This window comes from Monodelphis domestica, chromosome 8 (genome assembly GCF_027887165.1).
Source record: "Monodelphis domestica isolate mMonDom1 chromosome 8, mMonDom1.pri, whole genome shotgun sequence".
Lineage (NCBI taxonomy): Eukaryota > Metazoa > Chordata > Mammalia > Didelphimorphia > Didelphidae > Monodelphis > Monodelphis domestica.
In genome coordinates, this window is record NC_077234.1 from 227908657 (window position 1) to 227925992 (window position 17336).

A 17336-nucleotide genomic window follows, 5' to 3' on the forward strand; every position below is an offset into this window, starting at 1 on the left:
GTTTCTTAGGTTCATCGTTTCAGCATTTTCCTTGACTTCTCACTCTCCTTCACCCCACATATCTATTTGGTAGCTATATCTTTCCATTTATTCTTTTTTTTTTAAATAAGCCCTTACCTTCTGTCTCAGAATCAATACTAAATTTTGGGTTCAAAGCAGAAGAGTATTTATTCTTTGAGAGCCTCTCTCGGATCCTCTACCCCTTGTGTCTCCACCTAGTCCGCATCATCTCTTGCTCGCATAGTGCAGTAACCTCCAAATTTGTGTCCTTAGGTCACCTCTCTTCTGTGGCAGTCCGCTGTCCCCCCAGCTTGCCAGAGTGCTCTTCTCTCTACTGAAGCACCGATCTGGGCAGTAGTTTTAAAGACCTACACAACATGACTCCCATCTACCTTGTTATCTTCATTAATGGTTGCCCTTTTTCTTGCACTCCAGTCCAGTCACGCTGTTCTTCCCATGTGGTCCGCCATCTTGCACTGCCATGCTTTTCCCTGGGATGTGCTTGCCTTGTAGATTTCCTCATTGTCTTCAAGACACAGCTCAATCACAACCTTTTGCATTGTCTTTCCCCATCCCCAAAATTGCCGGTGCCTTCCCTGTTTTGTATCTACCTCTCATTTATTTTGCTTATTTGGGGTCTGTATTTTTGTGTGCACGTGCTGTCTCCCAAAAGAATGGAAATCATATGGTTCGAGAGATCTTTACCATTTGGCGTTTGCCCCACCATCCAACATGGCAGACCCTCAATAATGCTTGTTGATGAAAACAATAATTAATCATTATAATAATAGAGAGCATGTATATAGTGCTTTAAGATATGCAAAAGTGCTTTACAAATATCACCTTATTTGATCTTCACAACCACACTGGGAGGATAAATACTATTCTCATTTAATATATAAAGAAATTGAGGTTATAGTTCATAGTTTAATGCCCAGAATCCCAAAGCTAGAATGTATCTGTATTTGGATTTGAACTCAAATCTTCTCAACTCCAAATCCACCTTCTATTGGATTATAGAATCATAGATTTAGAGTAGAGACACATAAGTGGTCAAGTGCAATCTGTTTATTTTACAGATGATAAACCAGAGGCTGGGAGGGGGGAGGGCTAGTGCCATACATCACATTTGTATTCATTGGAAGAGTCAGAATTTGAAACATATTCTTCTGGCTTCAAATCCATCTTTAGCTTTAGTCCATTCATGGTTTAAGTGAGGAAGTACCAGGACAGATTTCCAGTCTTATTCTTGTAGTAAATTAAAAAGACCTAGATATTTTAATAGTAAAGAGGCTAAAATGATTAATAGCAAATTAATTAAATTAATTAAAATGATTATAAGGCAAAAAAATGGCTAGGGTAATGTTTCCCCTCCAAACAAAAAAAATTTTTTTATACCTAACAAAACACAAATTCTAATTTATTCTTTAAAATTATCCTATAAGTCATGGTCGCAGAAGTCCATCAATGCCTTTTACCATTTTCTCTTTTGTGCATGCATTTTATTTTCAGAGGATTTATCCTTTTTTGCCCGCAGCATTCACCTAAAATATCAAAGTATTATTTTACAGTTAGAATGGAAATTGCCGAGTTGTATATCGTTTCTCCAGCCAGCGTGGGATTTATAGTGCTATCTATGGAGAGACTTTAAGCTTTTTTTAAATCAGTAAACAATTTTATTTACCTTTTAAGATATGCTTACCCACTTCAATCCCATTTGATTTCTGGGAACCTTTTTTTAACAACGGAAAATTGCTTTCCTCTTCTTACTTAAATTATATGTTTCATATGCTGTAGGTTTTTCTTAACATTTCAGTTTTATCAAAATTGGATTCTTAGCATTTTTGTATGTCATTTCTGCCCTTTGTGTGGTCAGTAAAATGTTATAGATCGGTATACAACAAATAGTAAGGACGATGGGAATTAAAAAATGAAACAAAACAACTCATCACTTCTCTAGAGAGAGATTTATTGTCTTTGTTCTGCTTCCAAACTTCTAAATTTTTATTGTCATAGGACTATATTCTCCATCAGTGTGCCAACTGAACTTGGTTTATGGTCCCCAAATAGTAGTAATCAATTAAGAGGTAATTAGCACAAAGTCATGTTTTCAACCTCTTAGAATAGACAGTTCAGGGTGGGGAGAGGCAGTATTATTTTTCTAACAAGACCCTCACCTTCTGACCTAAAATTTTGTTGTTCAGTCATTTTACTCACGTCTGACTCTTCATGATCTCATTTGGAGTTGACTTGGCAAAGAATGGCTTTCCATTTCCTTCTCCAACTCATTTTACAGATGAGGAAACTGAGGTAGGGTTAAGTGACTTGTCCAGAGTCACACAACTACTAAGTATCTGTCAGATCTTCCTGACCCTGGGCCCAAAACTTTATTTACTATGCCTCTTAGCTGCCTTGTGTCCTAAAATCCATACCCTCAATTCCTATTTGTTGTTATATATTTTAGGATTTCTTAAAATCCATGCTTTCGGTTCCTCTTTGTTGGTTGTTTAAAAATCTCTGGCACTTATAAGTCCTTATAGGTACCTATAGGTACTTATATGGGTGGTAGTTATATTTGGATGATTTTTCTCCTCCAAATACACTCTAAAAATCAATAAAAAGATTTCACAGTCTTTCAGATAATCTAGATTAGTATAATTAAATTGAGCCAATTTACATTGATGAACATTTTTACTATTGTAGTTGTTTTGGTGTATTGAGTGGACAAGGCCTTAAAAAATAAAAAGAAAGAAAAATAATCTAATAGAAGTAAGTAATCCAGTCTCTAATCTTCATGCTCAAAGGAATTTTTCCAACAGATTACAGGAGTTTGGAAGTATTGTACTTCACAGAATTTCTTTATATATAGACTAAACAAAGATCTTTATAAAGAATGCGTCCTTGTAGTAAAGGTTGAATTTTTAACATTTAAAAAATTTTAAGGTAATAGACATATCTAGTTTTGGTTAATTTCTTAGAAGAATCTCTCAAACTCTCTTCAACTCAGACATAATTCTGAGAATCTTTTCCAATGACTTTCAGTCCTAATATTAAAGAATGCATTTCTCAAAATGCTTTGGTCCCAAACTGACAGTCTTTCAGTAGATTTTTCTTCCAGTCTCAACCAGATTTGATATCAGGAATGAGAAATAAGGTACCAGCTCTTTCAATGGATCACAGAAACAAAACCATAAGAGATATCAGTGCTTTTCTGTCTAATCCAACTCCTTCATTTTGCATTTGAGAAAACTGAGGACTGAAGATTTGAATCTCATCCTTTGGCTCCAAGGCAAATATTCTTTCCACTGTACTTTCTAGTTCTTCCTGTCAGTAATAATACCTCTTAAAATTTGGAACGGTATTTCTAAAAATGACTATCTTAGAAAGATTCCATCTTCACACCCCATTTCTCTATGTATTCCTGATGTACATTTGATCTTCACAGATTCTGTGAAGTTGAAGGGTGGATGGCAGGAGATGGAGAGGCAGTTACCTCTCTCGTTTCTAGGTGAAAAAAATTGAAAAACATGTAAGGTTTTGTGTTTTTGTTTTTGTTTTTGCTGAAAATCTAGTGACTAGTTCTGTGGAGTAGATCTCTTGACTCTTAGCTGTGTATTCATTACCCTGGAATAAACCTCTCCACCCCACTTGTATTCCTCTTTGATCTTACAGGGGAAAATCCCTTTATAATCATTATTCAGCAAACCTGAATGAGAGGGCATATTTTGTGGATTCTGACAAATCTTCACTAAATTGTCTTAGTTGCATTTTTACATTTTGAATTGCTCAAAGAGGGCAGCCAGAAAACAAATTCTTTTTAATTATGTCAGAAGTAAAATCAAGAAAGTTTATAGGAAAGTACTAGGAAGGTGGGAATGATGAGAGTGAATGAGTGAGTGAATGAATGAATGAATGAATGAATGGATGAATGAAATATATTAAACTCTTAGTGAGCATCAAGGTCTATGTTAACTGCTAAAAATACAAATACAAGAAAATCCTCAAGGATCTAGCATTATAATTAGGGAATGGTGTTAGAAAGAAGACACTAAAAGTTTTGAGGATGATGATTAGGGATCAGGGGAAAATAGATTGAAATTCTCCTTCTAGTAACAGCGGTAAAGTTGATTTGATCATGTTCTTTGGTGGTTCCAGAATTGGAAGAAAAACAAAAATGGAAGAAGAGCCCAGAGTCAAGTGAAACATGGCTGGGATCCTTTCTCAGGAGGTAGTCAGTAAACAGGAAAGCAGGGTAACGGAAAGAATATTGGATTTGGAGTTAAGTATGGCTGGGGTTCAAATGCCATATAAAGCTAGGAAAGACCTCAGAAGCTATCTAGTTCAGCCACCTCTTCGAGGAAACTGAGACGTAGGGATATTAAGTGATTTTGTTCCAGGTGAAATAGGAACTTGGTATAGATTGGGTCAAGATTTGAGAATTTGTAAAATGGAGATAATAACACTTTTTATAAACTATGTCACTAAATCATTGTGAGGTTCTGATGCAACAATATCTGTAAGGTGTGTTGCAAGTTTTCAGGAGCCATATTTATGAGAAATATTTTTTCTCTTTTAAGAAAGAGAAACTCCAATTCAAGATAATATCTCTGAGTGCCATCTTCAAGATGCCTGTGTAGGATGTCAAGGAGCACAAGAGTGGGTCTTATCTATTGCTACAGTGTGTCATTATTCCCATTGCTTTTCTTTTTTTAGCAACAGTTTCTAAGATGTTTACTTTGGGGAAATTATTTTTGCTAAAATATCTATATATATATCTATAGATATATATACATTTTAATGAACTTGCCTTAATTATATTTGTCTCCAGCTAAAGCAGCAATCATAATAAGGTATATCTTCTCTTTCCCCTTTTTTTGATTACTAGACATAGGATTTGAAATTGGATTTTTCCAATTTGTCTTTAAATGACTTATAAATTGACTGGGCAAGTCACTTACCCCCAATTACCTATAGAATTATCTATATTATTATCTATAGAATTGATGCCAGGTCTGGAGGTAATTTCTAACCAAAGTAAAATTTCTTTGAGATATTATGGATCTTAATTGGAATTATATTTTTGTGTGTGTGGAAATACATATTTTTAAAAAGTTAATGCTATTGTACTTTGCTGACAAATTTTAAACCCTACTATTTTATCTAAGACTATAAGAAGCAACAAATAGTTTAATATACAAAGCAGCAAGGTGGCTCAGTGGCTAGAGCATTGGGCCTGTGGGTCAGGAAAAATTGGGTTCAAATCCAGTCTCAGGCAGATGCTAGCTGTGTGATCCCAAGCAAGTTATTTCCCCTCTGCCTCTTTTTCTTCATCTTTAAAATGAGGTTAAAATAAAATGAGGTGTTTTTTTTTTAGCATTTACCTTCCAGGGTTGTTATGAGAACCTAATAAGATAATAATTATAGAGCATATAGCACATATTGTTATTATTATTATGTTGTTGTTGTTGTTAAAAAGTCAATTCTCTTTTCTTTTTATTTCTTATTTAATGTTGCTTTGACACTTCTTATTTCCAGAGAGAAACTTTAGCCTTATAATCAACCTGATTTAATATGTCATATTAAGAAATCTCTTCAGGTACCTTTGTTTGTAACTTTGAATGATGGAAGAGATATCAGGAAGCTGCTAATTTCTTCTTATTAAAAATTACAGAGAATGAACATCCTAGATCAGCCTTGCTTGAAGGCTTCTTCCTTAAGATAGGTCAAAAAAGACAAATAAACATCATAGCCTTCCCCTACCCAGTGACAATTAGGAGTGATCAGTACAGCAAAGAGCTCCTTCCTTTTTGAACTGACAGACCTGGAAAGCATCTTTTGAACTCTCAGAACTCAAACGTTAAAGCTGATAGCATAAGTAGAGTGGGGAGAAAAAAAAGCAAAGATCCCAAGTGGAATATAAAGAGGGAGAAATGGTTAATGAAAAAGCAATTTTTGGAAGTCCTTAATGGACTTAAGAATGCACAGGGCTCAGAAAATCAGCTGTGGTCAGAAGGTGTAAGAATATCTCAGAGTAATTCCAAACTGTGTCTAAAGAGAACAACAGCCCCTGAAGGGTGCTCGCCTTTGGCCTTTGCTCAAAGATTTTCAACAATTAAGGAATCTCCCAAGGTGACCCATTCCACTTTTGGAGAGTGGTCACGATGAGGGATTTTTTTTTCTCTCTTGAACTAATTAACAGAACCTGCCTCCATAACTTTGAATCCTAGATTTGCTCTCTGGGGCCAAGCAGAAAAAGTCTTAACTTTTTTTTGTTATTCAGACATTTTCCAGCTGTTTCCAACTCTTTGTGGTCTCATTTCAGCTTTTCTTGGCAAACATTCTGGAGTTGATTTGGCTTTCCCTTCTCCAGTGCATTTTATAGACGGGGAAACTGAGGCAAACAGGGTTTAACTGACCTGCCCAAGGACACTCAGCTAATCCATATCCAATGACAAATTTGAACCATGTCTAGCTTCCCCTCAATAAGTCTGACAGCTTCCATTTTAAACACTTAAATATTTAAGAAGGCAGTCATGTTTTCCCAAGTCTCCCTTTCTTAAAACTAAATCCCCCTTCTCCCTTATTCCTTCAACAGATTATTTTATTGTATTTTGTTACAAATTCAACAGATTGTTTTATTATTATTATTTATTATTTTATTTTATTGCCTGCTTTGTGCCCCCCAGCTTTATCTTGAAATGTGTCAACCCAAACTGAACCCAATACTTACAGAAGTCTTCTAGCCAGGGCACAGTGAGACTATCACTTCCCTTTTTCTTTATTTAGTACATATTAAAGCACATCATTAACTTTGTTCCCCTCTTCTTCAGTAAACTCCAGAGCCTCCCTATGACCCCTCAATCCACTATAAAACTCTCTCTTTTGCGCCTAAAGCCCTTCCTTCCTTTCTGGTCTCCTATCTTATTCCCTTCCCAACAACCTGTGATCCAGTGATCCTCCCATGTCTGTGCCATTTTTCCTGGCTGCTCCCCATGCCTAGGATTCTCTCCCTCTTTGTCTTACCTCTTGCTTCCCTGGTTTCTTTCAAGTCACAGCTTAGATGTCACCTTCAGCAAGAAGCCTTTCCTAATCCCCTTCATAGTAATGTCTTCTCCCAAGATAATTTCCAATTTATTCTGTATATATCTTATTCTTCTTGTTGTTGTTTTTAAAAACCTTTCTGTCTTAAAATCAATACTGAGCCTGATTCCAAGACAGAAGAATAGTGGGGGCTAGGCAGCTGGGGTTAAGTGACTTGTCTGCTTAATTAGGAAGTATCCAAGGGCAGATTTGATCTCAGGACCTCTAGTCTCTGGATTTGGCACTCCATCCACTGACTGCCCCGTCTGTCTTGTTTATACCTATGCTGTTTCCTCACTCCAGTTCCAGTACTCTCTCCAAACTATTTTTAAATGATAAAGAAAGTTTACTAGAAAGTATCTGAAATTCTTTTTTTTAAACTTTCATTATTTCTCCAAAATGTCTCTTTCTACAAAAGTCTTGGTACTATATCTTTCATTCAAGCCCTCAAACTCATCTCCTCTAGAAACCATTTGATAATTAACTTCCAAAATTATTCTGATAAATTTTTTCCTCTCTTCATCCCCTAGTTCCCTGAAAAAATGGGAAAATGGAGACATAGGAAGATCTTTAATACTTGCATTTGTCTTGACTTTGCGAGGTTAACAACATATTTAAAGGTCTCCTCTGACATAACAAGAAAATATTTTCTTAGAATCATTTTTTATTTTTTATTATTATTTTTAGCTTGAGAAAATGTTATTTAATTAGTTAACTTAGAATATTGTTCCATGGTTACCAAATTCATGTTCTTCCCCCCCCCCCCCCCCCAGCCGACCGGCAATTCCACTGGGTTTTACATGTGTCATTGATCAAGACCTATTTCCATATTATTGATAATTGCACTAGGGAGATTATTTAGGGTCCTATCCCCAATCATATCCCCCTCGACCCATGGGATCAAGCAGTTGTTTTTCTTCTGTGTTTCTACTCCCACAGTTCTTTCTCTGAATGTGGATAGCGTTCTTTCTCATAAGTCACTCAGAATTGTCCTAGATCATTGCATTGCTACCGGTAGAGAAGTCAGTTACATTCGATTGTGCTACAATGTATCACTCTCTGAGTACAATGTTCTCCTGATTCTGCTCCTGTCACTCTGCCTCAATTCCTGGAAATCCTTCCAGTTCCCATGGAATTCCTCCAGTTCTTTATTTTAGAATCATTTTTTAGATTAGATTACAATAAAAATAATTCCTGATAAATGAACAGCATTATATAAATTTGGGTTCTTGTGTTTGGAATGCAAAAATAATGGGTATTAAAAAAAAAAAGAAAGATTCTTGTTGGTTGGGCTTTTTTGTGGGCAAAGGGACTTTGCCTTTATTGTATAGGATTATAACATAATTTACAATTAATTTTACGAAACTTTTTCCTTTAAAAAATAGTTTAATTATTAAAATATTGTAAAAATAATGTAATAAAATGCTACAACTTCCCCAAAGACTCCAACATTATCCTATTTATCTTTGTACCCATCCTTGGAATAATTATAATAAGATTTTTATTATTATTCTAAATTAGTGGAGTTCAAATGAATGGTTCCACTATATTCCAAAAATTAAATTATTTAAAAGTAATTTAGAATAATAATAATTATTATTATTATTATAACCAACATTTATATAGTACTCACTATGTTCCAGGTATTGGGCTAACTGCTTTACAGTTATTAATTACCTCATTTGATCCTCACAACAACCCTGGAAGGTAGGTGCTATTATTATTTCCATTTTACAAATGAGGAAACTGAGGCAACTCACACCAGGTCACACAGCTAGTAAATATCTAAGGCAGTCTTCCTGACTCCAGGCCCCACTCATCAAGGGAATTTTAATTTTCTCTCTGGAAATGATCCATGCCAGTGAAATCATAGCTCCCCTCTGAAAAGAAAAGCAATTGTTTGCATAAATGAGCTGATCAGTTACTAGAAGCCTACTGTATTTATTCATGTCTTACAGACTGACTTTTTTCTCTCTTGTTCCAAAGAACTGAATTTTTATTATGTGGGATCCCTAAACTGGGGGGGAGGGCGGATGGATGATGCTCTAACCACAACAGTGAGATTATTCATTTGCCTCAGAAATGGTAGGGGATGGTGGAGCCCGGGGGGCAGTGGCTGGAATGAGAAAAGGCGGAAAAGGCCCTTTAAAAGAAATAGCTCCTACCTAGCCAGCCAGGGACATCTGCTAGAGCTAGAAGGGCCTGCTGAGTGATGTGATAAGTGGGAAGAACTCTAGCCGATGAGCTTTGCCTGCAGGAGCAGGTGTTACTCTAGGCAACAGGAGTTACTAATTACCAAAGGAGGTTTCAGTGAATGAGAGACTGCGTTGCCAGCCAAAAACACATTCAAATGGAATTAAAGCAACCGGCAGAATCCTGGAATTGCCTTCTTTGTACTATACGGTTAAATATAATTTTACTACGGCACTGTGTGGAATTGAATTCTGGCAGATGAAATCTTTGAAAGGAAGAGAAACTTTGTGTTCCAAGCTTGGAGTCGAATGATGGCGAGGTTCAAATCGTCTGATATTAATTCAGAAACAATCGCTATCAAATTTCATCGAGAATAAATTTTTTTTTTCATCTAAAGAAAGCAGGAAGCAGGTGGTTTAGAGTTCAGGAGACAAAACATCCAGATGATTTACTGAATGTTTAACCGTATATTTTGAAGTTATGTGTAGTTCTGGGATTTGATCAGAATTAAATATTGGTTTATTTTCATAGCCCTGATGATAATGTTATGAAGTTCCATTCCAACGGTTTTGAATGGCCCTGGTGTGTTTGTGAAGGAAGAACCATTAGATCTAGGCACCAAAAAGATTCAGATTTGAAGTTGGCCTTTTGTAGGGTTTCCTCCAGTTTGACTGTTCACAGTTGGTTTGAAGTACCTTTTGTAGGTGTAACCTGGGTCGTTTGTGAATTGAAAGCATTCTAGAGGTGATCCGGGGGAAAAACAACAACTTAACCCTGAGATCCTTACTTAAATCTGGAACGATCTCTGACCTGTCTGATGAAAGCAGGAGTGATCTGCTGTGAATACGTTTTCCCACTCTGATTTAAAAGGGAAAAAAAGATGCATAAGTCAAATATACTGAAAATGTCCAGGCACAAGAGGAATGGACATGTATATACTTTATTATTCAGTCACACACATGGCTATCTTTAGACCTACCTTCATTCAACAGGCATTTATTATACTGTGAGGAGACTGGTAAGTATCACGTGATCGTAGAAACCCGTTGATACTTAGGACTTAATATATAAAGAAGACTTAACACCCAAATGAGGAAATAATGCTTCTTTTATGATGGATTTAGACATGGGATTTTAAAAAGCAGCAAGTATATAAAGTCGTTAATAATTAATAAAAATAATCAAGCATCTTTGGTACATCTGAATCCCTTTTATGAGTGACTTCAAGAATATAGCTGTCATGAATTCAGACATAACTAGAGGTCTTGCAACTGCCTTATATATGAATAAATCAAAAGGTCTAAAAAACGACTTTTTCCTCTGGTAAATTTTGCTTAGATTCATAGAATTTAGGCATCAGAGAGAAGAAAAAAGAACAGGAGTGGGGCAGTGGTATAGTGGGCATTCTGTCTTCCTATTTATGCACACACACTTTTTGTTACCTATTTATTACAAGAACAAAGAGCAATATTCTTGCGAATCTGAGAGATTACTCTAGTTATGGAAAATGAAGACCCACTTAATATAATTTATTTATATGCCTCTTTAACCTCCCCTGCTAGGTTGTAATTATAGTAACTCACATGTACATAGTACTCAGAAAAGGTATACAAAATGTTTTTTATAGCAGTTTTTCCTTCCTTCCCTTTTTCCTTCCTCCTTTCCTTTCCTTCCTTCCTTCTTTTCTTTCCTCCTTTCTTTCTTTCCTCCTTCCTTTCTTTCCTCCTTCCTCCCTTCCTTCCTCCTTACTTTCCTTCCTCCTTCTCTCCCTCCCTCCCTCCCTACCTCCCTTCCTTCCCACCTTCCTTCCCTTTTTCCTTCCTTTCTTTCTTCCTTCCTTCCTTTCCTTTTCCTTCCTCCTTTCCTTCCTTCCCTTTTTCCTTCGTTCCTTCCTTCCTTCCTACCTTTTTTCCTTTCCTTTTTCCTTCCTCCTTTCCTTCCTTCTCTCCTTCCTTCCTTTCTTCCCCCCTTCCTTCCTCCTTTCTTTCCTTCCTTCCTCCTTCTCTCCCTCCCTCCCTTCCTTCCTTCCTCCCATATTTGCCTCATGATCTCCAAGATTCCTTCCATTTCTAAATCATGTAATCATCACTCTGAATGGTGACTCAATAGAGCATTAGACTTGAAATTAGAAAGACCTGAGATTAAATCCTAAGACACTTACTACCAGTGTGACCCTAGACAGATCATTTAACCTCATTCTCAGTTTTCTAGGTAAAATGGAGATGATAATAATCAAGAACCAAATGAGATAAGAAACATCAAGTGCTTTGCAAAGCTTAAATTTCAGCTAGTATTATTGTTGATATTAAAAAGAACCGTCTTCTCAGTAAACTTTAGTGGTTCCCTGCCCTCCACCCTCAAAGAAGCACAAAATCTTCTCTTTGGCTTTTAAAGCCTTTCCCAACCTGCCCCCTTTTAATCTTTACAGTCTTATACTTTACTCCATGTGCCCTCTGACACCACCATCTTGCTGATATTTCATCTTCTGACTCCCTGCCTTTTCACTGTTTTGCCTGCCTTTAATACCTGCCCTTCCCACCTCTATTTTCTTGCTTCCTTCAAGATTCAGCTCACATCCCACCTCCTGTAAGACCTTTCACAATACCCCCAACTCCTGTTCCTTTCTCTGAAATTAAATTTCACCCTGTTGTATATGTCTCATATAGCCATAGTTGTGTACATTTTGTTTCCCCTCTTCATGTGCTCCTTGAAGGGCAGGAACTATGTAGGTGCCTTTCTTTGTCCCTTCAGCACTTAACACAAAGTAGGTACTTAATGCTGGTTGACTGATTAAGAAAGAAGAAAAGGAAAACAAGGCCAAAATTGATGGAACTTAAGAGCTATCAGGGAAGGAAAATGAAGCTTTTTATTTTTCTTTCTTTATAGATTTATTTGTTTGGTCAGTCTTTGTTAAAGAACAAAAGGTTTCTTTTAAGATTTTACCCCTTATTTTATAAGTTTATTTGATTATTTTTCATTCATATTTACTGTTTAAATTTTTAAAATTAAAATATAAGGGATATAGGTTCTGAAGGAAATACAAATGAGCAATTCCAGAAAAATGGATAGGCCCCAGAAGCATCATTAGAATAAAGGTTTAGCCCCTACAATTAATGTATTAAAGGAGACAACCCTTATTTGTATATATATTTGTTGAAAATCAGTGCTATTACCATATATAATAGAAGAGGTCCTCCCTAGAGTAATAATTAATAGTTGGCAAATACCACTTGAAGTGAATCTACTTGAAGCAAGTCTCACAATTCCAAGGAAATAATGAACACTGCTTTTATTTTGGAAAATGAAGGAAATTATGAAATTAAGTTTCAATTAGGTTTAATATATCTTAAAAGTCTCATGCTGTACTCTGTCATCTCTTAGGAGGAGATATGTAGTCTTTTTATTTTATCATAAATTCTTGTTAGTCATTGTGATGACCTAGATTCCAGTCTTTCAAAGCTTATTGCCTTTACACTATTGTTATAGAATATAGTATAATACCACTTCTGCTAACTTCATTTTTTATTTTTTTGACTCACTAATTCTATTATCTAGTTAATTAAAATTTAATTGCTTTTAAGTGGCCCTTTATTGAATATAATTTTATTGCATTGTCTTTAAAATATGCTTACTTTTTACACATGAGGTTTTTATGCCCTAATAAATGATCAATTTTAACAAAGGTACCACACACAATTGAAAAATATGTTTACTCCTTTCCATTCCCTTTCAGCAATCTGTGGGGTTCTGTTAGATCTAAATTTATTTCTCCCTCTAAGTCACTTGACTTTTACTTTAAGGATTTATTTATATGCTATGACATTTGGCGTATATGTGTTTAATCTTTATATTACTTCATCATCGGGGTACTTTACAGCAAAAATGCACTTTCTGTGTTTTAGTTAAGTCATATTACTTACAAATGCAACTTCTTCCCTCTTGAACCATAACCTGGATATGTTGGTAAATGTTTATAACCCAATATGCCAAAACAACAACAAAGCAAATATACACATGACATTTTAATGTATAATCTGAATTATTAATATTGGCTCTATCACTTTCTTAAGTCTAGATAACCAACCCAACACTAAATCAAACCCTGATTTGTTACATTTAGCTTTCTTCCAAGGTAAAAATGAAAACTTAATCATCATCTCTCATGATACGGTAAAAGCTGGCTCCAACACTTTCCTGAACGCAATAAATTTTGCTCCAGATTCTTATTTTAATCTTGTGCTTAAAAAAAAAAATAGGTAACATTTTCAGATTCTGTTTTCTAATCCATTCCATGCTATTAAATTATATAGGTGAATTAATACTATTCACAATCATGGTTACAATGAATAATTTTATATTTCCTTATATCTTATTCTCAAGAAAAGGGTAGTGAGAGAAGAATAAACATTAGCACTGATGTAATTTGCTTTTCTTCTCTTTCCCTCAGTCTGCTAATAAGGTTTCTCCACATTCCCTCACCCCATTTCTTTTAAAATCTCTCTCCAAAATTCACCTTCCTTAGAGTTTGTTTGCTTCAAATTAATCCTTCACTTAATCTATCCTCCTCCATCTCCACTATTTTTTAAAATAATTTTTTAACTTTTTTCCCTAAACTCTTTGTTTTATATCTTCCAGGAATTCTAGTTGAACTTACTCTCAATTCTTATTTTCTACTACAATAAATGTTTTGAAATTATTTTCTCCTGGGTTTATAGCTTGAGGGGTACCCATCACTTTTTTTATGATGGTATTCTATTTTTGTTTGTCATCTTCCTGGCCTCAGACTTGATGTTGGGGCCATCCTCTACACACTTCTGAAGGGAGTATCTAAGTTCAGTTTTTGTCCCCTTGATTTCTTTTCCTTTCTTTGTATACTGAATGTTGTGTTATTCTAGGATCTCAGTGACAGCTCAGGACAGAGATCTTCAAGCTTTCAGGGTTCCCAGAGTGGTCTGACATTGGGTAATATTTGATGACTGCTTTCCTGATCTGAGCTTTACAAATTCTTTTCCTGTTTTGATGTCTGAAAAACATTTCTGTGGACTTGTCTCCGGTTGGAAGTTCCCATAAACTCATGATAGATTCAGCCATTGTCAGCCAGCTGAAAAGTCCTGTTTGTTCAAAATGAGTGTAGGATCTTGTACTGTATTTCACATGGAAGCCCCACCCCCACCCCCCCAGGTCAGGTCCCCTGCTCAGTGCACCCTGAGTCTGTGACAGGAAACTGAAATGAGCACCAGAGCCCACAGCTGGGCACTATTCTACAGCCTACACAAGGTTACAGGGACTTTTTTGGTCTAGGACCTTTTCTTGACCTGATATAGAATCTCAGTCTTCTTTCACTTCTCTTCGGAGTTCCTGATCAGACTCAGTTCCCAATGTCTACAGACATAAAGAGGGCTCCCTATGCCAACTTGCACTGAAAACATGACTCGCCATGATATTTTTTTTAATTTAGATTTTTTGATCGGGACTTGGATGAGTTTTCTTGTGGAGGAATTGTTTGGCAGGACCTTGGTGTATTTTTTTCCCTTCTATTTTTCCATCTTGGACCCATTACCTTTTATAATTCTCTGAAAACAATCATTCTCATTCCCCACAATTTTGGGACAATTAGAAATTGACTGAAAAGATAAAGAAAAGATGTGAGATGATATATACCCTGGTATTAAATCAAGAATAATGTCTGAGTATGAATCTTTTATGTGGTGGATTCATTAATAAATAGTTTCATATTATGGTGGCTTGCTTCCTTTTCCAACCAAATATGGTGGCATGGTTGCATTACTTGGTAATGAGCCAGTCCCAGAATCGAGAAGACCCAGGTTCAAGACCTTCTTTTTACTTATACGGACTACAGATCCCTGAACAAGTCTCTTAAATCCATCACTTTCTCCTAGCAGTTCTCTTAAGATTAATAATCTCTTATTATTATATAAATTATATTATATAAATTATATAATTATATATATTATATATTATATAAATTATATATATAAATTATATAAAAAATAATCTCTTAAGATTAAAAGTTAGACAAGAATTATGGAATCTGTGGTAACAGGGAGTTTCCTTAAGCAGGAGACCCTCACATCAAAGAAATCAGAGATTGGTATCAAAAAACAATCTTGTAATTGTAGGAACTTGAATATTGAATATTCAGATAAGGAGAAATCCTTTCCTTATTATTAACAGTGTTATAAATAATTGTGAATATTTAAAAAAGTAATTAAAAAAAAGCAACTCCTTTTATGGTACCCACAGTAGCCTATACCCCCTACCCTCCTGCACTTTTCAATTACTTTCTCATTGATAAGAAGCTAAAGAGAGGTTAGACTAGTATTTACAAACGTAATTGTGAAGTATGCAACAGAAAATGAAATATAAACAGTATTAAATATTTAATAATATTAAGTGCATTTAGATTATCTATGCCTTTTACCTATGGCCAGTCCCTGCTTTCCTGATGCATTTCATTAATGTAAATGATAAGGAATTGACATGTGTAATAAAAAGAAATATGAATAGAGGATGCACCAGAGACCATCAGTTTTATTCCTGATCATATTCTGGAGTGTATTCTATTAAAAGGATAGTTTGTGAACATTTAGAAGAGGCAAAAGTGATCATGAAAAGCTAGCATGCCTTCAAAAATGGGTGATAGAAGAGTAATTTTATTTCCTTTCCTAGACTGATTACTAAGCTAAGAATAATTACACTAAAAATTTTATTTCTCTTCCTGGACTGATGTTGGGGAATGTCATACTTATAATTTACCTAGATTTGAGTTAAAGATTTGACTTTCTCATGATACTTCTATGGACAAGACTAAAGATGTGGGTTCGACCAAAGTTAGATGGTTTTCAGAGCTGGTGATGGGGACAGCTAGGTAGATACAGTGAATAGAGTGCCAGGTTTGGAGTTGAAATGACCTGGGTTCAAAGACACTTACTAGCTATATGACCATGGACAAGACAATGAACATTTTCTACCTTGGAACTGATATTCAGGATTCATTTTAAGATAAAAGATAAAGGTATGAGGATTTAAATACATATAAATATATAATTATTATATGTTATATTATTTTACATCTATATTATTATACATTGATATTAATAGTTACATGTAATATACACACTTACAAATATACATGTGATTTATTCATGTTGTTCTATATATATATAACATTCTATTAAATGAAATTATAATTAATAAAATAAAAATGTAATTTATGTGCATATGTATAGAAAGAGAGAAGGGGGGAGAGGAGGAGAGAGAGAGAGAAAGATGGGGGGGAGGATAAATCAGACCAATTTGATGTCTCCTTGGAAGAAAGTCTGTAGAAGATTTCTCAGAGATCTGTGCTTGGTCCCATGCTGTATGATACTTTCATCAGTGGCTTGGATGAAGGCTCAGATCACCTGTGGATCATATTTTCAGATGACAGAGAGGTAGGAGAGATAGCAGACATGGTGGATGGCAGGCTCTGCATGTCCAGAGATCTAGACAGATTCAACATTGGCCTGAATCTAATCGGATGAAATTACATAAAGATAAACGTTGGGTGTTTTCCTGGGCTTCAAAAATGCCTACTTCATAAATACAAAGTGGGGATATGGGGCAAGTGTTCCTCTGAAAGCCTTCCATTGCAATGTGCTATAAATTCAGTAAAATTCTGCACCGTAATTTTGTGGCAGCCAAAGAAGTGACTGTAAAGCTTGAGACCCACTTAAGAGAGATCTCATCCGAGACTAGGAAGGTGACAGTCCTGGTCTGCTTTGCCCAAACTAGACGCTTCCTTTTGGGCTCTCCAGCTGTAAGCCATCCCCAAGAGGGTAAATAGAATTCTAAAGGCTCTCAGGCTGCTGCCTCATGAGGCCCACGTTAAAGGGATTAAGAATATTTATCCTGGAGAAGAGAAGACTTTGGGGAATTAAGATAGGTTTCCTTAACCATTTGAAGCTCTGTCACGTGGAAGAAGGATTAGACTTGTCCTTGGAGTTGCAGGGGATCAGACCTAGGATTAATGGGTGGAAGTTGCCAAGAGATCAACTTAGGCT

General features: G+C 35.6%; 1 protein-coding gene across 6 annotated transcripts in view; it reads left to right on the top strand.

The window, feature by feature from the left end:
- Window positions 1-17336, top strand: part of TBL1X (transducin beta like 1 X-linked) — a 364349-nt gene that overhangs the window by 249416 nt on the left and 97597 nt on the right. The window lies entirely within an intron of this gene.